This window comes from Zonotrichia albicollis, chromosome 2, assembly GCF_047830755.1.
Source record: "Zonotrichia albicollis isolate bZonAlb1 chromosome 2, bZonAlb1.hap1, whole genome shotgun sequence".
In the NCBI taxonomy this organism is placed as follows: domain Eukaryota; kingdom Metazoa; phylum Chordata; class Aves; order Passeriformes; family Passerellidae; genus Zonotrichia; species Zonotrichia albicollis.
Window position 1 is genome coordinate 2,890,527 of NC_133820.1, and position 22,289 is coordinate 2,912,815.

Genomic DNA, 22,289 nt, shown 5'->3' on the forward strand with positions numbered 1-22,289 from the left:
GCCATGAAATTAATGCTGGATTTACATGGAGAGAACAGCATCAGTTCAAGGAAAAAAAATCTGCCTAACCCACACCGAGTGGAAGTAGCACATAAAAATAAGAACTCACTAACCAAGGAATATGCCTTGCCTGAGTTTCACTATAAATAACACTTCAACCATCCAGAAAGGGCTACAAAACTCAGGGATCGTAATTCATTTATTGAAATGCTGCTGGAAAATGGCAGGTTACCACCAGATGAATATCTTTTATTCCTGGGAAGGAATAAAAGGTGGCTTCACATGGGAGGGCTTGTTCTCTATTCTGTGAAGGAGCAAAATGTGCAACTTACCTGGAGATAAAAAACCTGGCAGCTAATTTGTGTCCAGCTCTGATGGTGGAACACGTTTACAGAACTATAGAGATACAAGGGACCTTAAAAAGTGGTGACTTCATCCTGCCTCAGTCCCAACACCAGAACCATTACATCTGCTTAAGTTCAGTCCAAAATAAAAATTCTGTTGCAACCTGGGCTTAGAGAGGCAAGCATCCAACTTCCACATGGAAGATCAAATCGGAAATATCTCCAAAACCAGAAGTATCTCCAAAACCCTCAGGGAATGAAGCATGAATGCCAGGAATATTATGTTTATTGCAGCACTGAGTCTGATTTGCCATCACATATTTAACCAGGAAGTTGCCACTGCTCTTACCTTCCACAAAAAGTCACAGAAGGCAACCTTCCAATCAGAAAAGTCTAACACAATGAAGCCTCATCCTGCACTTCATTAAATCAACTACCTGGAAAATTGTTCCAGACTGAATAAAAAAAAATTCTTTTGCATTTCTCTTAAGCTTCAGCATAGGTTACAATACTCTCACAAAACGCCCAATTCTGAGTGTGCTATTTGTCCATGAACTATCCTATATTTCTCATCTGTCACAGGTCATTTAGCTCAGACAGGATGATAATAATAGAAGGAAGATGCAGGAAAAAGAACACTTACAAGTTATCATGTTGACAGCGAAGGGCACAATGCATTTGGGTTTGTTTTATCTCTTACCATAAAATACTTGTCCAGACTTTGGGCTTTGTGAAGTTTTGGGTATTTCAGTGCCTTTCTTATGGATAGGGAAGATGGCACCACAGCCATTTCCACACCATATTCCTCTCAGCTTCATATAATATATAAACCTTATATAAGTATATATATAAATCTTATATAAGTATATATATAAATCATATATGCCTGACCACTGCATCGACATTAAACTTATTAATAAAAATAATGGACAATTCTAATGTACTTTTAATCTTATAAAGATATACATTTCAGATTGTTACAGACAAATATTGAGTGTTTCATATGATTTATAAGGAAGCATTAAAACTTAAAGCAGTGAACTACAAATGAAGAGTGTCCATGAGCAGAACTCTGCATCATTTGTGCTTTCTGTTTTCCTTTCCTGTAGCTATTTTTTAATCTCTAGATCCCCTTTCTGGGCAATCAATAAAAGGCTTTCACTTATGTTTTAATGTTTTATGTTGTCTCCCTCCAAACTTCATGGAGTGCAATATATTACAGTGGGCTGTTGTCTGCATTACTGTCATGACTTACTCTCTTTTAGGGGATGCAAATCATCCTTCAGTGCCTTCTGTGAAGAGTTGAAAGAACTGACCAACCACCAAGGAGCAGCCCTCCTGTGCATGGGGAGGAATTTCCTACAAGTGGGAAGGAACCCTTGTGCTGGGAGCCAAGCTACTGCAAAAGCAGCTTTTGGCAGAAAATAACCTGGGGGTCCTGCTGGACAGCACAGGGAACATGAGCCAAGGCTTCAGCAAGGAAGGCTGGCAAGATCCTGGGTGCAGAAGGCTCAGGGGAGAGCTGATACTGGAGACAAATATAAATACTGGAGATAAATCATAGAATCATTTGAGTTACAAAATGTCTTTAAGATCTTAGAGTCCAACCCTTAACCTAACACTGCTGAGTTCATACTAAACCATGTCCTTTGAGCATCTCCAGAGATGTCCAGTCAACCCCTTCCCTAGGCAGCCTGCTGCAGGGCTTGATGACCCTTTTGGTGAAGAAATTTTTCCTAATATCCAATCTGAACCTCCTCTGGGGGCAGCTTGAGGCCATGTCCTCTCATACTCATTTTTCCACCAGCCCGAAGGGAGGGTGCAAGGAAGACTGAGCCAGGCTCTTCTCAGCAGCGCCCAGTGACAGAACAAAAGGAGATGGGCACCAGCTGAAACACAGGAGGTGCTGCCTGAACATCAGGTGTTGGGAATTTAGCTGCTAGAGAATAGAAAAGTACAAAACCATGGCTAATTCCAAGTCCTGCACCTGCGCAGATAGCAGTGTCCTTGGGCCTAGCTGTGGTAGGATAACAAACAGTGAAAGAGACATGAGAAAAGAGAGATGTAACCCCTAAGGAATGAGGATGAGTTGATAGTATAGTTTAACCAATAGATTGCTTAGCTTACAGAATATTCATAAGCTTATTACTCGCTGTATAAGTGTCTGATGCTCTCTTCAATAAACGGGAATTTGCTTATCACTCATATTGAGTGTCTGAGTCTCCCCTCACCGACAAATGGCTCGACCCCGGCAAAGGCCTCATTTTTCTCTGACAATCAGGAAACACTAAGAGGGTGACCAAGCACTGGCACAGGCTGAGCAGAGAGGTTGGAGATTCATTCATGGGCCTCGGAGATATGTGGAAGGCATCTGGACATGGTCCTGGGCATCAGGACCATTTCACAGTCCTATAAACCTGTGGGAAAAGCTCTCTCTAAACACAGGTTATTGCAAATTGGCATGAGGGTTTATATCCTTCATGGTCTCACCTCATTGCCAAGTGTTGCCCTTTCCATCAGGGATGAGGCCAGAATAAAGTGAATTAGCAGAGTCCCTCAGTCTGGCTGTTACATTCCTCCTGACGTAGTTCTGGAAAACACAAAGATTAACATCTTCCTCAGCTTTGCACATCTGGGGAAATTATTATTTTCTGAAACAGATGTAAGCAAAGACAAGTAAAGCATCAGTTTACAATGTTTTAAAACTGCCAGGAATCTATTTTGGTTTGTGTACTACACACACACAACTGGGATCAATCCCATGCATATTTCTACCCATATATTTTATTACTTTTTCTCACTCAAAGATCAATAATGTTTTAAGAACTGCTTCAGTTAAGAGTTCTGCTACTTTGCCTGTTGTAAAGCCACTGAGATCTCTGGTTTGGTCAAAATTGTCCAGCTTTACAGTCTGCCTCATAGAGAGCACTTGGAGGTAAGGGTAAAAGCCACCCTCTATGAATCCCATAAGGTTCTACAGTAAGTCATATCTGACATCCCATTTGTCATCCTGAAATGCTGAGAACAGAAGACAAATAGTCGTCAAAGTTGAAGGGAATGCTTCAGACAGAACTCACTTAAAAAGTAATAAGTTAATAAAGTCATCAGGCTCATGGGCTGGGGTTTTGCTCAGACCTCTTTAAATAACTTCCTAGATAACGAAGAGAATTTAATTTTCCTGATAAAATTAGACCAATTAATCAGACAGCACAGCAAAGGATATATTTCCCTTCTATAAGAGGACAACCAGCTATGTTATGATAAAGAATTTATTAGCAAGAAGAGTTCTCCTTAGACTTCCTTGGGAAATGAAGGGCAAGCCAATAGTAAAATATTTTAAAGCTCTTTGAGGGCTTTTGGAGCACTGGTGAAATGTGCACCATCTATCAAGATTATTAAGATGAAACTATTAACCCTCTGACAGTTTAATAACCATTCTTTATGTTATAATAACACAGGGCCCCTTTGGGATCAAAGTTCCAATTTTGGAGGCACTGTCCATCATTTGTCAGGAAAACTGAGCCTGTGTGCTGGGCAAAACAGCAACAGGACCAGCCTACCCTACCTTTTGCTCTCTAAACTATAGAACTTTGCAATTCAGGTCCAGGCTCCTCTTTTTATAGACCTTTTAGGGTAAATAGTGACCAGCAATAGTCACTGGGCCAGCACACTTGTTGGGGGATCATGATTCACTGGACCAAAGGAACAGATCTGAAAAAAGCATTAATGAAGTGTGGTCTCACAGATCTCAGCACCCTGCAGCTCAGGGAGGTTTGGATTATTTCTAGGTTTGACATGTTGGGGTTCCAGACTAACATCCAATCCAGCACAGCCATCTTCAGGGTGACATGCCAGGGCAGCCCAAAACATTGCTACCATAACAAAGATGAGAACCATTCCTGCAGACAGTAATTAATCATGAGAGAATGTGAAGATTCCACTGAAATCTCTCCTACAAGCTCATTAATGTCCTTACAGCTGCCCCACACTCACAGCATACTCTGTGTGCTTTGCTTTACCCTTGTGAATATTAAGGTTTACAATGCAACCAGGAACTCTGCTTCCCTAAGAAGTGGCAATGCATGATCTCCCAGCAAAGGAGCCTTTTGTGGAAATGTCACTGCAGCCAGGTTAAAGTTTCAGCCAGATTGATTTCCCCGCTGTTTCTGTAGTAAAGCAAAGTGTTTTGTTGTCAGCTTGGTTTCCTTATCCAATCCATCCTCAGCTGCCACAGCTCAGCGTTTGCCGTATAACCCTTTGAGGGACACTGTTCTGGTTTTGGATGGGACAGAGTTAACTTCCCTCCTAGCAGCAAATGCAGTGCTGTGCTTTGGATTTAGGATGGAATGATATTGATAACACATTGCTTTAATTGCTGCTGAGCAGTTATTTATATATATTATGCTGCTGGCTCCCCACCCTGATGGGGGCAGTGAGCTGCACAGCACTTTGTTGTCAGGGTTAAACCATGCTCGAAATTCTCCTTGGAACTGCATCTGAGCTTTACCTGAGCTCACAAGAAAGCCAGTGCTGTTTTGGAGGCTGTGCCATACACCCTGTTTTCTCAAGAAAGAAACAGAAATAATAACACCTATACTTTTTCTCAGAAATTATATCCCAGCATTTAGATCATAGCTTTGTTTTTCTCTTACCTCTTCAGATTTAATTTTCTGCCTCTATTGCATCAGGGGGTAGGTTGGTTTGTCCATTCAGTGTTCCAGAAATGTCTGCTCTTGAAACACTTCCTGGCCCATTTTCCAAACCAGCTGTGCCTGGACAGGCCATGCTTCAGGAGGTGAAAGAAAACACTGAAGTCAGTACAGCCATGGACAAAGTAAGGATACCTCTGTATTTTTTAATACAAAGCAACCTCCAGGTGTTTTCAGTCGCTGGCAAGATCTCAGTAAAGCTTTTGCTAGCAGTCAGGGGAACAGCTGACAACAAATAGTGGGAAGTAAAAGAAATAATACCTGAATAGTCCTGAACACCGAAAATGCCAAGGTGGGGAGAGAGGGGGAAGGAAAGGGGGACACATACAGGGAAGGAAGGATGAAATTAGAAAAATTGGGCCCAAAACCAGAGGTGATTATACTCTCTGTAATCAACAGTCCTCAAGAGGTGTCTTTTTTCCTCCTGTAATTTTTGCTGACTTGGTTTATGTTTAAATGCAGAAATGACTCCAACTTCCATAAACACTGTGCATAGCAGCATTTCTAATGCGCACTTTTGGCCCTGTGCCTAATTTGATGTAGTTCACATCTGTACCCTCGCTACTTTTTGAGAATTCAACCCTGACCTTCAGCTATTCCTTCTCCAAAGCAGCTCAGCTTTCTCTCCTACCCTACACTTGGCAAAGTAGCACCGTGCTCCTGACTGACAGTCCTACCAGATGCCTTTGGGTGACCCCAGTGCCCTTCTGCAACTGTCAACTCTTCCCAAGCCTCTGATTTAAAACATCTCCCCCAAATCTCATCAGTGTTCTGTGTCAGCAGTCTAGGAGAAAAAAAAAATAGAAAATACACTCATTTGCATAACCTTTCCTTTCCACAAGGATCTCAGTGCCTAATAAGACACTGAGGATCCTCCTAATGTCATCTTCTGTCTTCATGTTTAGGCAAGGTTAAGCTGGGCTGTCCCACTGAACCGGGATAATTTCAGAAGAGGATGCTGATGTTTCCTGCCTTCCCTTCCACCCCTGGGAATTAAATGCAGCTCCCCAAAACCCTCTCCCCCAGCTCATCACACTAATTTCACTCAGAGTTCCTTAGAATCCTTGCAAATGTAGGGATTTTCTTTTTGCTGTACTTAGTGAAATCACTCCCAGAAGAACACTGCATCCCAAACTTGATGTCATGTGGGAAGTCACCTCTATCATCCCACTGGTTCATCAATGTGTTCAAATTTAATGTGAATATTCATTTTTTTCATCAGAGCTTTTGAGGACTGTTCTCTTTTGACCCAAGTCTTGAGACAAAAAACACCAACATAAAACTTAAGCTATTGCATCCCACATTGGATGATGATGCTAAAAAATCTCCCTCTCTGTGCAGTCCACTCTCCTCACATCAGAAGTGAAGAAATCTGATGCAGTCAGTGCCTCTTTCTTCTCTTCCAATCCCTAACAATGTCTGGAGTTTCGCCCCTAGAATTAGAGTAAGGAAGGAAAGGAAGTTTTCTGTTATTTAAGGTTTTGATGAGTTAGTTGTTTTTGTCATTCTTTTCTCCAGCATGGTCTCCAAGAGTTTGTAATTTGTGCTACTCTAATTAACAAACTTGCTCCTAATTAAGCTGCATGAGAGCTTTGGCTGTCAGCAACATGGGCACTTAAAGTTTCTTTTTATTCCAAGCTTTTAAGAAGGTGTTTTTCAACTTCAGGCAGGCATTTAAGTCACATGAAGCTCAATGGCTTTTAAGAACCTGTGCTCTTGGCTGAATACAAAAAGATTTGGAGGCATCTTTAATTAGTCTGATTAAATTGGAGCTGGAAAGAACAGATTATGCTACTTTGTCTTATCTCTAAGTGTGTGCATTTTCCATGAGAGGCACACAAAAAACTGCAGAGCCCTTTTGCCCATTTGCTATCCTGGTACCTTTTAAACTCTCATGATTTATAAAGTATCCTTGAAATAGAAATCTAAATGTTTTAGAATGGGAATAAATATTTCGGAGATTACAGAATATTAGGGCACCAAGAAGCACACAGTAAAGACCCCACGGGCCAAAGACAAAAAATATTCACATCCCCTATTACCTAAACACTGACCATGTCTATAGCTGAGCATCACAAAGTGGTTAAAAAAAGAAAAAAAAAAAACCACAACAAATCAACTTAGAAATTTACTGCATACAGTTGATTAAAACAAAGAATAAAAGAGGCAAATTGGATAGAAGAGGCAGAGAACTGACATTAGCAGTCTAAAAAGAGCACCATCAAAATTACCCTGGTTTTATAAAATAATGTTTTGCAGCAAACTCCAAAGCATTTAATTTCCCGTGAAAACTTTCAGAGAGCCTGAAGGCATTGTTTGACCAGCTGTACAATATATCCTAAATGTCCTCTGAGTGAATAGATTCTCCTAACAGAGGCACCTGCAGGATGTGGAACTTGTATTTCACACATTATTTCAAGGCAGCCATGCAACTCCACTGACTCATCGTTTGCATTCGCAATGGACAGCTGGCATCACCCAAATGAAACATTACATTTGTTTTTGCTGGAAAATAAATTGAAAATAAAAACAAAACCAAACACCAAAACACCCACTCCAAGAACAATAAAAACAGCAACCAAAAAAAAATTTTAAAAGGATGGGAATGTCTTGAAAGGTTCTTCTGGATTCTTAAATGTTTAACTGGATTTTCAACAAGTCAAAATATGCAGCTTTTCATGTATAATGAGAACTAAGGAAACAAAAATAAAAACCACAAATCTTTGCAATACCCCAGAATTCCAAACAGATGAGCTTGCCAAATCAGGAAGCTTGAAGAGGGAAGCATAATTATCTTAAGTGTCTGCTTCATTAGCAGCCCACGATGCAACAGGAAAGTTAACCATATGTTGCGCTTTGCTGAGGGAGAGGAGAGAACAAAACAAAAAAAGCCTGACACAGTCTCCTAAGCATCTGCTGAGTTCTGCAGGGTGAGAATCCTCCCCTTGCTTGTGTGAGTGGAAACACATCCACTGATTTTCAGATGTGGTCATGGACTTGACACGACCCAGGTCCCAGTCTCCTGTCTAAGCTCACCCAATTGTGACAGTGCAGACACCACAGATCCTTGCTCTTTTTAAATCCTGTCAACCTGCAAGGCTGAGATTTGCTACATTGCAGGTTTTAAATGTGGACAATTAAATACATGCAGGATGTGGGAAGCCCCACCAGTCCCAGTGTCACCATTTCCAAGGCTCTCTTTGCAATAAGCAAACTTGCAGCAGGAGAGATCTCAGACAGGACTTTTACCTCAAGTCCTTCCCACTCTGGCAAATGCTGGCTGAAAAATTTCAACTCCAAGCCTTCTGGGCTCAGTTTGGTGTCATAGAATAGTTCTCAAATTCCTTCTTTACCTCTGTGCCAGCAAAAAGAATAAAACTTCTCTCCAAGATCCTTTGGTGGAAGAAAGATTTATGACTGTAAAGAGCAGGATTAACTGATTACACCAAGCCATGCAGCTTTCATACAGTGAAAGCATTTCCTTCTTTTTGATGGAGAGGAACCACAAAACAACAAGAGATTTAAAATAATCCGATCAAGTGGATGTCTATGCAAGAGAAAGCATCTTTAAAGAGGCAGCCTGATAGAAAACATAATTGCATCCCCAGTGAACAGAAGACACAGTCCAACTACCTCTTATCCAGGTGTTTCAGTGCTTTTATTTTTCTTACCTTCCTGCTATAATACTTAAATATAATATAATATAATACTTAAATATAATATAATACTCAAATGCAAAAGTGTATCTATAATTTTATCCCAAGAAATACTAGAGAACATTTCTTGCTGTGGTCCCTTTGCCCTGCTCATTATTATTTGACAGCTCCTCACCAGGCCACCTTTTGTGATCTCATCTTAAATCCAGAACTTGGAGTTAAACACTGTTTCCTTCTCCAGCTCTGATCCCTTGGACCTCATATTTACCCCTCTGACCCCAATCACATCAAAAACACTGGAATGGGGTGATGAGGGAAACTAGACTGAAGCTAGACTGAGTCTAGCATTCAAGAATAAATGCTGCAGGGAAGCTTAGAAATGTGATGCTCTCGGAAAATTTTTTTTTTTTTATTTAATTTTCATTTTTTATAATATAATTTTTTAAAAATAATGTTTGGGTTTTTTTTATTTTTGATGTCTGACAAATTTACTTCTAAGCAGCACCTTTAAAATTAATGAGAAGCACATACTGGGAATATTTAACAGCCCAGTGAGAGTTATGTCTCTTTCCTCTGGATTTTCAGTGGGGCATGGTAGCCAAACCCGTTTTGTGCCTTGAATAAAACCTCAGTATTATTCAAAATGCTGAGATCTGTGGAAATCTTGGTGCCTTCTTCCTCTCACTTCTGATGGCCACACTTATCAGTGGGTAAAGAGACTTGTGGCTGCAGGGATCCAGCAGTTCTCAGTCAGCTAATGCAGATGCAATTTCCTGATATTGTGAAGAACTGCTAATTGTTGTTATCTCTCCCTTTGGTGCTATTAAGAAAAGGCTTAAACTGTTTCAAACTTCTGGACTGGTGAATCTCTTTTAAAAGCCACTTATTTAATCCTGGGAAATGCTACCAATGATAAAGTCCTGCTGTTAAAATAAATATTGAGTTCTGGTTTGCATCTGTATTTATTTTTAATGCAAACTGCTAAGGATTTTTTCAGCAGTGGGAGTCTATTTATCTGCATAATGCATGCTCTTGTTTACAGATTATCCCTTGTTAAGTGTTATGTCTGCATATAAACAGACAAAAGGAAAAGCTGGACTGAAACCACATGAATCTGACAAGGGAACACTCTTGACAGAACAGACAAGGTTATGGGTTCTTAGCACATCCTTTCATGAATTGCCAAGTGATAACAATAGCCAGAATTTTATTAAGGCTTATAAAGGCTCTGCTGGACCCTGCTCTTAATCAATATGGTGCAAATGTTTGCATAAATAACATAAAATCCTGCACAGGCTGACTCTCACAACAGAAGAGAGAGAGAAGAAATGGAGTTTGCATCCACTAAGAGAGGAACCACTGCATTTGAGCAGGAATTGCTAAGCCCATGTCTAACCCTTTCTTGCCATGACATTTTTGGGATGGGATTTTCTAGTACATTTATTATTGACGTGACACTATTGAAATCCATCTGACTTGACTGAGTCAACATTTTGCCCACATTTAAAACATAATTTTGAATTTTCCAGGAGGCCGCTTATACCTGGATGCATGCCTTTCATCCATGCGATATATATATAATAAATCATTCAACAGACATCTCTCATGGCTGGTTGTGACCACTTCCAGTACCATGTAATTCCTCATTTCATACAAATTTTACAGGTAAAAATATTAATTAGGGTTAAAGATCTGCTCTTAGTCTCAAAGGAAGAGATTTAATTGATATTTCCTCTGTAGCTGGAAAATAGACATGCTAATTTATATAAAATCATCATTTTTCATCATGTATTCTGCCAAATTCACTGCTGTTACTTTTTTATTTTGTTATTTATGGACAAACTATAAAGCATAGCACTGAATACTCTGTTAGGCTTTGCTGAGAATCCATTTTCATGCAGAATTTTTTCCATCACCCCTACAACCCAACCCAAGTCTGAAACAAGTAGTAGTGATATTTTCACTTGAATAACCTAACACTATTTCAAATTTTACATCAAGTACAGGCTTCTTTTCTTTTTATATGTAGCTTTTTTTTTAAGTCTGAAAAACAGCCTTCTGTTTACCAGGGAAAAATAAACATGATCTTGCTCCAAGGCAAAAACACATAGCCCAGTTTTGTGGAATACAACAAATAAAGCTTGAAAGAAGCATCTGAATGAATTTGTGTAAATGGCCACCTCACCATGAACTGCAGTGTGACAGGGTTGCGATCTCCAAATCTTGCATTTCCCTTCCTTCAAGCACGGCCAGCCTGAGCTCCTTGTCCTGGCTGAAAGGACAGAACCAGAAAGCAGAATCAGTTCAATTTTCTGTACCAGCTATCCCATTTCACATGGAAAAAGACTCTCTTAAATGCCAAGGAAAGAAATGTGCATCAAATTTATGCACATTATACACCCTCAGGTACTAGCTCAGTAAATAATTTCCAGTGGACTCTTTTTGTCTATTCATGGAGGGCATTTACTATTTTAAGTCTGATAAGCAGGAAATTTCTCACTTTTCTCCTGAAAATCATAATTTCTTTTTTGATCAGTTCTCAGGAAGTTTTATTAATAAGTGGATTTATTACTGCGTAGAAACCCTGTGTTAACAATTACATCATGTTAAGCACTTAAGTGCCTATTAAATACAGCTACCAGCATCCTGCAGATATGGGCACATCCTTTACAGCCTTTAGCCCTGTTTTCCTGGGAAAACACAGGAGCTGAACCCCAGACATTTCTGCCCCTCTCTCTCCTGTATTGGCTTTGGTCATCAGGGGAGAGAAATTATGGAGATCTGCTGTTTGCTGCATTCCCGACTGCCTGAGATGTTTTTACCAGCTTCATCCTCTCCCCTCACAAACCTGGATAATCCTAATTTCTTTTAATGCTGGGCTCTTGCCAGAGCACGAGCATGTTCTCTGGGCTCTAATGCCCAGAGAACAAAGGGCAGGGAAAGATCTCATAGATTCCATCTCACTTAATAACCACTTTCTCCCTAACATTAGGAATTGGTGAAACTGAGGTTGCAAAACCATCACTCTCGTGATTCATCCCACACTCCTAGATTCTTGGCCAGTTTTATTAATTGAACAGATTTTTTTTAATAGAGATCAATTTGACAAGGTGTTTGCTTTACTGTTTCTTCTGCCTCATTAGAATTTGAGAGACATTTGATGATAGACTCTTATTATATCCATCACAGACATTGCAAAATCTGACATTTCCTGGATGATCAGATGGGAATTCACTTTGGAGTACATTGTGATAGGCAGCATGTTGTGATATCTGAAGCTGACATGCTTCACACACAGGAATCCTTTTTAGGACAGATTTGCCCACCTCTGGCGACACCAATGAATTTAAGCAGCCAAAATTTGGCCTTTACCCGATCCCTGGCTAAGGAGGCAAAAGGCCAAATTTGGGGCATGGAAAGCAGAGCTCAGGCCAGCCCCCCACAGCTCCCTGTGCTTCCTGTGTGCCATGGGGCACCTCCAGACCCTTCCCTGCCATGGGGCCCTGCAGAGAGAGCCCAGCTGGGCACAAGGACAGAGCTCTGAGCACCTTGCACAGCTGGGAGTGCACACCATGCCCTCACCTTCCTGGGGATGCATCTGTGGACATTTCAAACTCTGATGCCACCTGCAACATCCCAGGCTGCAAGTGAAACCCATCTGCTTTGTGCTCCATCCTCTGCCTGAAGAATTGCCAGGGGGCTTCACACCTACCTCTCCTCTGTAAATATTTTATTCCCAGGAAAGCCAGGTTGTTTGTTGTTCTTCACTGTTTTAGAATGCTTTTGAGCAAAAATGCACAGAAAGTAAACCTGTTTTAGATGATCATAGCAACATAAATATGGTTCAATTCAGGAAAGCTGTGCATCACTGTGCTGTGACCCAAGTGTTTGCAGCTTTTATAATTTTCTAAGTTTGTATCAGCTCTTTGTAGATTTATAATTTAAAACCACTACAGATAAGAATAAGTCAGTGCAAACACATGAAAGCAGTTACAATAGCAGAGAACAATGGAAAAGCAAAAAAGCAATTACTGGGTTGTTGGTTTTGGCACGTGCTTGAGAAATGTCTAATGCCATCACATCTCAAAATTACACGTAGCTAACCCCTGCACTGAATGGAAATTCCAGAAATATCTAGCATCAGCTTCAATAACTGCTGCTGCTGCTGTGCAAACATATATATATACAGAAGCACACAAATTATTTAAGCAACATTACCTTAGAGTTTAATGTGTTTGCATTTCTTGCTTCAGGCACGCCACAAGGCTGCTATCATAAAATATCCCACACCTACCAATTCCTTCTCACCAGCTGGGTAGTCCCTTGAATTCCAATTATGTAGGAAACCTTCATGTTGAAGGTGCTACTCATTTTTGCCTTATGATTCCATATTTCTGCCTGTGACATGAGCAGAAAAAAAATCTCCCACCATAAACTGTAGCTACTCCAGGCTGGATCAACACAGTACTTTCCCCTATTCCAGATCAAAATTTGCTTTGTTTTATTATTTCATGTGTATGCTGCTGTTAGTTTAAGGTAGTTTTAGTATTAAAGTCATTCCTACAGATAAAAATTATTACATCAGGACTAAAAATTCATGAAACATAAGCTACAGAATTGACTATAATAAATGCAGAAGCCAGTGGCACTTGAAAATTATCTTGGTGAATTACCTAAATCTGTCATTGTACACACATTTGACATATTTTCATATATTTGCCTCATTTACTATAGATCAATCATTCTGAAGTAAAAGCATCAGGAAAGAGAGACCCAAACATGGATGATCAACTTTAAAATTAACATGGGAAATCACACAAAATTATTACGTTTGTACAAAATTCAAATAAAAAAATTCCATGGACAAGTCAGAGTGGGCCACTATATGGTAGTCACTGTATCTATGGATCATTTAGGGGATTCTTCAAGTTTCTCATTTACCAGTAAGAAAAAAAAGGAAATTTACCACATGAAAAGCCAGGATAAATGAATGTCATGTTCCTTTCCTCACTCTTTTTCCTGAGCCTTAAACAGAAAACAAGCAGACCACCTCACTCCTGTATTTGGGGGGAAAAGGAACACATGAGGAAAAGTGTTCCCAAAAGATGGAAAGCAAAGGCAGCAGATTTGCTCATTTGAGGTGGGCCTGGGGATGGCACTGTAGGCTTGCAGGAATATTTTATTACATAGGTAGTGAAAAATATTGCAACTTTTGAGGGTCTGATCAGTGATACTTTTAAAGGACTTAAAATCCACCATTTTACACACTCACAACCTTCACCAGCTAATCTAGAGCTGCCTAGGACCCATAATTTTCCCTTGTATTGTTTTGAGAAGTGTTTTCCAAATGCTGTAGACCCAAAACCAAACACCCAAAACATTCTGAAAGGTTTCCTGCTATATATAATTAAAAAATGGATGTTAGATACAGCTTAAGGCCTTGCAGCTAAACACAAACCTTGGCCAAATCACTCCTTTCTTCCTCAATTTTTTTAAGCAGGAAATAAGAACAAAGCCTCTCCCTTCACAACAGCTTAGCCAAAAGGTTTGCAGTGTGTTTGGAGATCCCAGGGGATAAGTCAGCACATAAAAATATAATATTCTGATTGCAAGGGGCAGGTATATTTTATCACCTGCTGAAAAGTCAGAGTGCAGGAATCAGAAGAAAGTGCATCAAAGGAAAAGTCTCTGTGTCTGTGAGACAGACACCTCCTATTTTTGTTTGTTTGTTTGTTTGTTTACCTTGAGACAAGGAAGAACTCCCATCCAAGAGCCAGCTAAACAACTTTGTGGTGAAAAAAGTGGAGCAAAAGAAGCTGGTAAGGACCCACACTTCTGTAGTGGCAGGAACCAGAAAGAGCAATGTAGCTTTGTGAAGCAGCTGTGAACAACAGGACAGGGATTTAGAATAATATTTTCAAATTTGCCAGAACTGAGCATGCAAAGCCACACAGTTTTCAGAATTACCCAGGAATTGAGGGGATCTGTATCCTGCTATCAGCAACCTCTGCCCTCAGGTACACTGGAGTCCTTTCCAAGGTGGGAAAAACTCTTTCTTTCTTCCTCCCTCCAGTCACACACAGCATCTTCAGAGACATTGCAAAAGTTCGGGGCAATCTTTGTCCTTCCTCAACAAAAACTTCATTACAAAAGCTGTTGAAAGACTTTCTTACAGAAGTTGAAGCTTGATTCTGGTGACCTTGAGACAGAATTCCAGAAATCACAGAAGATTTGTTGGCCTGAGCAATTTTACCACAGTCCTTCTCTGGGCCTAACCTAAAGCAGCATCCAACCCTCTCACACATGGGAGCAGCAATTCATCCAGAAATAGTCATTTGTTGCTGACAGCCAAAAATACTATGCAATAAACAGGATTCTTTGAAATTCTTGAAAAAAACTCCAGAAACCGCACTGGTTTTATACAACTCCAGTCACAAGGCTCAGTGAAACAGCTTCTGATTTACAGCAACTGGGAACAGAACCAGGAGAAAACATCTTTACAGTAAACCCCTCAGACCACTAAGTGCAGCTAACAGAGCCATACAGGAGCAAAACAGGGATAAATCATGCTCATGTTGTGGGTCTCAGTAAAAACAGATCCTGCTTCACTCCATGACTTTTCCCCACCAGGTACAGATGTAGATTAATTCCATTATGACCACTCCAATGCACTGCTCCACATGAAGGTCATGCCAATTCTTTGAGGGGTCTGGCTTTCTTTTTTTTTTTTTTTTTATGGCTTTTAGATTAGTTCCTTAGGTTTCCCTACTTCGCTAAAGCAGCAGCATTAGCAGTTCAGCCACCACTGCTAAGACAAAGTGGTTGTTGAGGAGAGCCTGAGGAAGAAAGAGGTGCGCTGCTTCCTGAAATGCAATCAGTTCTGGGGAATCAATACCACCAAAACAAAATAGGGACATTCAATAGACAGCCCTGATTCAGAACGGCAGATCAAGTGATGATTACACTTTTTAGGTCCATTCTCTGGATAAGTAGACCATTTTAACTTGTGCCAGAGGTGAGTCTATAAAGGCACTTACCTGCTAGAATTAGCTGAAACCACATTGAAATCCCCTCGTTATAAACAGCTGAACTCATAAGTGCATTACAGTCCCCAGAAAGGAAGGAAAAGGGCTGAAAAGAGAAAACAATATCTGTTTCTGGGTACACCACGAGCTGTTGAAAACATAATAATCCTTCTCTGACACCACTGCATGCTGGAAGGATTTGGGGTTTCTGTCATTCAGTCAAATTGGAATCACTCAACTCATTTTGATCAGAAACACAGCTCAGTGTTCCAACTGGCAAAAACTCAGTATGTAGAAAATCCAGTAGAACCACAGATGGATGAAGAGAAATAAGCATCTCCTTCACAAGGTAAGCAAAGGGTGACAAAACAGACAAAATCTTGTGGACAGAGTAACTGGGACATACACTGGATTTATGTATTTATGTCAGCATATCCTTATCACTGTTAGTCCCACCCACCAGCTGATCTTCAATTTATTTTAATTGTGAAGGGCAGAGGTGACAGATTCAGCTGTCACATTCTCAGAACAGACATCTTTCCTTAAAAATAGTTAGCAGAATCATCCACCAGTGCATATGGCCTTCCTCAAGCAACATTTCCCTCTGTGGATGGAACATGAGAGAAGCAACAGAATCTTTTGACTTAAAGGACCCTGCAAAAAAAAAAAAAGAAAAAATAATAAAAAAAAAATCCAGGGCTCTCAAATAGCAAAGATACTTTTGGAAAGCAAGTATTTCATACTTGCAGGAATTATTTTAAGAAAGGAAAAAAAGAAAGAAGGAATGCACTTAGCACTTTATTGTAGGGAAATTATACATGTGCAGCTTAGATGTCAAAGTGCACAGAGACAGCAGAGAAAGATATTGGGAAGTTTTCTGAAATCAGAGCAGGTTTTGCAGTAGAGTATAAATTTTTAAAACAGAGACCAGAAATAGTAGGAGCCTCAGCATTATTGTCCCTACCAAGCAGTCACTTCCACAGGTGACAAAAGCCACACAACCTGCTTTTGCTGCTGAGTAAAGAAGTCCAAGGGGTCAAAGAGCACCCCTGCAGCTCCCAAAATATGCTCAGTGACCTCCCTGGCTGCTCCTGCAGATAATGCTCAGTGAGAACACAGCGCCTTTAAATCTTTTTTTGCTGGTACAGTGTAAATGTCTGCACCCTCTGCTTTGCTGGTGTCCTGAAGATGAACCTGGCCGGGATAATTGACTCTCAATCTTCCTGATATAGTTACTGAAAATAACTTCATCTAATGTAATCTCTTTATTACTACTGTAAAACACTTTACTCCTCCTGCAGGTCACAGGCAGAAGGGTGAGCTCTCTGAATGCCTAGCATGGTCTCAGGAACACAAAACTCCAGCAAGCACTAATAGAGCTTCATATATAATCACCACTGCTCTCAGCTGCAAGGAAATCTGATTTACATCAGGCTACCACTGCAGCAAAGCCAAGAAAGGTCCTGCAGAGATGCAGAGCTCCAATAAATTCAGGCACCATTTCAGAAATTAAACTGAGGGTCACATTCTGCTCCTGGTAAGGCTGGAGAAGTGGCCCTGCGTTCAGTGGAGTTGTTCTTGATTTATGTCATACCCGGTAGCATAATCTGGCCATCAGTCTCCTGAACCAGGCTTTATTCTCTAAAGAACTTCGAAATATTTCTAAGATTGTTATTTTTAAGCTTGCAGAAACAAACAACAGAATAAGAGCTTTTGGAAGCAAAATATTTCCTCCTCCCTAATGAGGGTGTTAAAAGCAGATCTCCCTTGAGTGGCTCTCACAAACATGCAAAACCTTGCTGAAAGTAGGAAGTAAAAGCAAAATCTGCAATAGCCTGATGGGCCATAAACCATCACTTTTCAGATGAATAGTCAACTTCCACCACTGAAGTAAGGAAAAAAATCACCCTACAAACAAAATCCCACCCATTTTCTACATCCATTTGCCACCAGCAGGGACACCTGGGAGTGGCTGTGAAGTGTGCAGGGTCTAAGGAGTGGGAAGAGACTGAAAAGCTCAGTAGCTGAAATGGTGATCTAACCAGGAAAGTTAATCCTTACACTCATTTTATGGTCTGAAGTTTACAAACTTTATGGTCTGGAGCAATAGCAGCAGTTGGTTGCCTCTTGTCTATTGATTACAATAGCTGCACCTTATCAATGCATCAGTTAGATTTTGTAAACTACCAGGCAAGGCTATTTTAAAAAAACACAAAAAAAGAAAGGAAAAATCCTTTCTCTGCTGTCCATCCTTGTGGAATATGAAAAGCAAGGAAGAAAAGCAGATTGCTGCCTGGAGAGCAGAAGTTTTTGTGTCAGCATCCCGGCTGAGCCCTTGTTTCCAGGAGAAGTGGGACAGGCCTGTGTCCTGTGCTGGTGCTGAGAACTGAAACAACCTCAGAGCCTGCAGCAAAACCAGGTCAAAGCTGCATTGGGATCGATCCAGACCATTTGGCTGTTACTCTGATAGGGCCACTTCTCATTTCCTAGCCAGAGCCAAACTCAAAGAGCCATTAGAGTTGCTCTGGTTCCATCCATCCTTCCCTTGGGAAAGCAAACCTCCTTGCCTCCAGTCACTTTCATCTCTAACACTCCACCCTCGGGACTCAGCCACCCTTTGACACTTAGGGCTTGTGGCTGGGGCTCGGGTCTTCTAATCAGAGATAAAACAATTGGGAAGTCAAACAAACAAGCAAACAAACACCATCACCTCTTCAGAGGTCACAGCTTACCCAACACCCAGGGCAAAGGAAGCCACACAAAGTGTGACTCATTTTGTGTTTGCTGTCCTAGTGCAGAGCCCATCTACAGGTGATGCTGGGCTGTACCTAATATTGATTTGTGCTGGATGTTTTGATCTTAAGCCATTAGTCAGAGGAAGGAAAGCCTACATTTATATCAGACACAGCAGAGCAAGAGACCTCCACTCACTGTGTTACAAATCACAGTGCAATTAAAATGATTCATCATAAGCTATCCCCAGAAGAGTCAGAGGAAAAAATAGAAGTATTCCCACAGAGGAACTAGGAAACTGCTGTGCCAGGATACACATGCAATATGTTTTAATCAATATTTAATATTAATATTTTTATGGTATACCTGAACAGAAAGATATTAAATCTTTCTGTTAAATAGATATTAAATCTTTCTGATACTACAGGAGTTCAGTCAGAAGGGGACAAAGCTCAAACTAAACTTGGTTCCTATCATAAGATATTACAGATGCCATGTAAAGCAAAAAAACAAAAAGTATTCAAAATACACACTGCATGCAGACTGAAAAAGAAAGATTTAGGTGTAATCTAAAATGGATGAAAATACTTTTTCCTGAAGACAATGACACCGTAAAGCAAGATCAATTATAACACTGTAGCCTGAAATCATTGTCTGAGAAATATAATTCAGAAGAATCCTGTTCTTACAAAGACACTTTGAAAAGGAACAATTACACCTTAACAGAACAGTGCAAAGGCAGGGAGGGGAGCCCAAAGCATGCCTGGTCTTCAGGGTGGAAGGAGTAGGAAAAGTGTTCAACCCCAGACTAATTTTAATGAGGAAACAGATATTTTTTCACATTCACAAGCCAGATTTGAAAATGGGGAGAGATGGATGCCTTACCTGACCTTCAGCAAAATATGTCTTTTCAATTTTCTGAGCCTAGTTTCAAGGAAATTGCCACAAAAATAACATGGGTAACCTGAGCATGGCCAGGAGTGCTGGCTGGTAAAAACAATTATAGAAGCAAGATACCATGCTAGTAATTGTTCATTAACAAAACATAAAGATGGGAAGAGGCTGCAAATGAAAACAGCACAAAAGAAGAAAGGTCTATAAAAATCAGGAGGAAGAGAATATCCAAAGGAAACTTCACAGGAAAAGCTTGTTCAGGTACAAATCTTCCCTCATTTCAGCAACTGGGTTTCAAGAACAATCTGGCATCTACAAATGGCAACCTCTCCAGCCACAGAATTTCAAGGACAAAGTGCCACCATTCTGATGCCAATCCTGTCTTTTATTATCTTAATAATATCCAACATCTTAATCCATCTGAGGTAATCGGATATGAACACACAACCTAGTATTGATCCACACAAGGCTGAATTGATGTTTACTATATACCTGCCTGACAAGCAATTTTTTTTCTGACCTTTTTGTTCATGGAAAAGTACAACTGTCTCTCACATTCAGTATTCCCTCATCCTGCAAATTACAGAGAGCCTACAGATAAATTGATTTAAGATGCCCAAAAGAGCTGCTGGTGGCTCTCAAACCACCACTTATAATCTTCTGCCTCCCCACTGAAAGAGTTAGGATTAAACGTGGGGTGTCACTGATGCTAAATAAGTTTCTTTTTATCAGGTTGGAGGTAATAAACTGCATGGAACCCTTTCAAACCAATCTGTCAGAGTGCAATAGGCACAGGTTTTATTTCCCTTCACCAAGTAAGTGCTTGCTGTACTTGCAGCCATCTGTCTTGCATTCCTTGCAGAGGCAATTTCCCCCTTCCACCTTTGAAAATGGCACAGAGAGCTCCTGTCAGCACTGGGGTGACATTGGCCCATGGGCCTGAGACAGGCAGCTTTCCTGCAGCTCTGCTGTAAGCAGAAGGAAAAATGAGGATGGCAAACCAGAGGATGTCAGAGGGAGGAGTTAAATGGAAGTGGTGGGGAGCAGGGGGTTTGGTAAAGGGGCAGAGAGTGATTCGGGAAGGACCAAAGGGATGTGAGGGATGTAGCCACAAGCTCAGAGGAGAAGTTGAGTTTTCCACAGGCAGATTGCAGCCAGGGGAAGGAAGAGCACTGGATGTGTAGGGCAAAAAGCCCATGGGAATTGCTCCATTTTGACTCCTGCCCTCGAGCATCTCTGTCAGAGGAGGGCTGTAGCAAACAGGAGAAGAGAGAAGGGCGATGCTGCTCCCTCCTCCCAGGCTCGGTGAGGCAATTACAGCTCCTTGGAATTACAATTAGCACTAAAGTGAACCCAGCTCAGTGCAGGTGAGGCTCCCACCTCTCAATCTGGATTTAGTCCACTGCTTCTAAGACAGAAGGCAGATGGTTTTTAGCTTAATTCTCTGACAAAAGCAGAACCTTTAAAAACGATGCTGTGTAAGAGCCCTGCAAGACATTTGTTTATAAGCACTTTCCTAAATAGCACTGCTTACTGTTTGGAGGAAACAGCATTTGTGAACTGCTCTCACCTTTCAAAGGCAGGGCACCTGCTGCAGTCAAGATTCTTCTTATTGTTGCTTCATTATTTCTGCAGAGGACAGAACATTGAATAATAAAAGATGAAGCAGCCTAAATAAAGATGAGCTAACATTGACAAAAAAGAGCAGCAGAATACCATTTACTGAAGCAGTAGCCATGCACAAAGTTCATTAGGGGAGTTTTTTTCACTCACCACTGAAAATTAGCAAAGACTTCTTGTTCTGATGAAGGGCAGGAAAGTCATTGATTACCAAAACAGAAAGGAACAGCTCTTCTTTCCAAAGTGCCAAACCCCCTCATATTTACACATCAAAGTTGATGCCTAAAGTCAGTGTAGTTGTTTCCTTGATTCAGCCAGTTCTGCATATCATGTGTTTGATTTCCTGAAAGGCAAAGCACATATGTTTAATCATTGGTGGATATGAAGCACATACATATGTATATTAAAAAGAGGAAGTGAAAAGCTCCAGCTCAGATGGAAATCACAAGCTGAGATCTGTATATTTGATTCTATACACCAAAATACTGTTAATTATACAGAATAAATAGTTATAAATAAAGATTTGGTCAGTAAGATTCTTAAATTTGTATTGCAAATTCCTGTTTATAGGGTGACTCCTTCAGTCAGGGACTTTGGTTCCATATAGAAAATTTCATTCAATGTTTATGCTCCTGTGTTTTAAAAGCAGGACATACACACTTATCTTTTTCTTAGACATACCTGACTGCTCTCATTGTCTTTTGACTTCTTGGCTTCAATTTGCAAATTTTCTGATAAGATGTTTTAGTAATAAAATCCTATTCCAGTTTAGCAAATGCATTATCCATTCTCACACTTGAGTAGAGCAGACTGAGATCAAGAATGCCTAAAAGCCTGTGAGCAACTCTACCTCAAAGCAGTTTATCCTCTTTCCTAACTTGATTTTACATGGTTAGTTCAGAATCCAGAAAATAATTACATGAAGACAGATCCTGATAGGGAGAACAGCTGTCCATATCCATGTTCTCCTAAAAAAAAAACATAACCAACCAAAAAAGAAAAACCAACCAAAAACCAAAACACCCAAAAAAACAAAACAAACCCCAAAAAATAATCAGAGGAAGGAGTAGAAGAGCCTCTCAGGCTCTGTGTTTGTGTCCATTCCCAAACAGGCCCAGCTGTCCTTTACTGATAACCTGCCTAAGCATTGCTTTTCTAGAGCAAGTAAAATAAACTGCAAAAATAAAGTGTATTTTTCACATTGCGGCTAAACTTTAATTTGTTACCTATGTGAAATCAATTGTTCAAATCTTTAGGAGGTGTGTGTGGAGGCAGAAAAGGTTAATTCTTTCTATGCCCTTACTTAGA

The 22,289-nt window shown here is 40.4% G+C and overlaps 1 long non-coding RNA gene across 2 annotated transcripts; it reads right to left on the reverse strand.

Moving 5' to 3' along the window:
- Nucleotides 1-1,317: 1,317 nt before the first annotated feature.
- On the reverse strand, nt 1,318-21,292 carry LOC141728307 (uncharacterized). 2 transcript variants are annotated; one of them, XR_012579223.1, is made up of 8 exons: nt 21,135-21,292; nt 20,932-20,990; nt 15,747-15,840; nt 14,677-14,908; nt 14,452-14,590; nt 10,895-10,981; nt 4,997-5,130; nt 1,318-2,934 (listed from the first exon to the last, which is right to left on the reverse strand). It is a non-coding gene; the product is annotated as an uncharacterized LOC141728307 (long non-coding RNA). The 2 variants fall into 2 exon arrangements; XR_012579222.1 differs by having other exon boundaries at nt 14,677-15,178.
- Between the last annotated feature and the right edge of the window lie 997 nt (nt 21,293-22,289).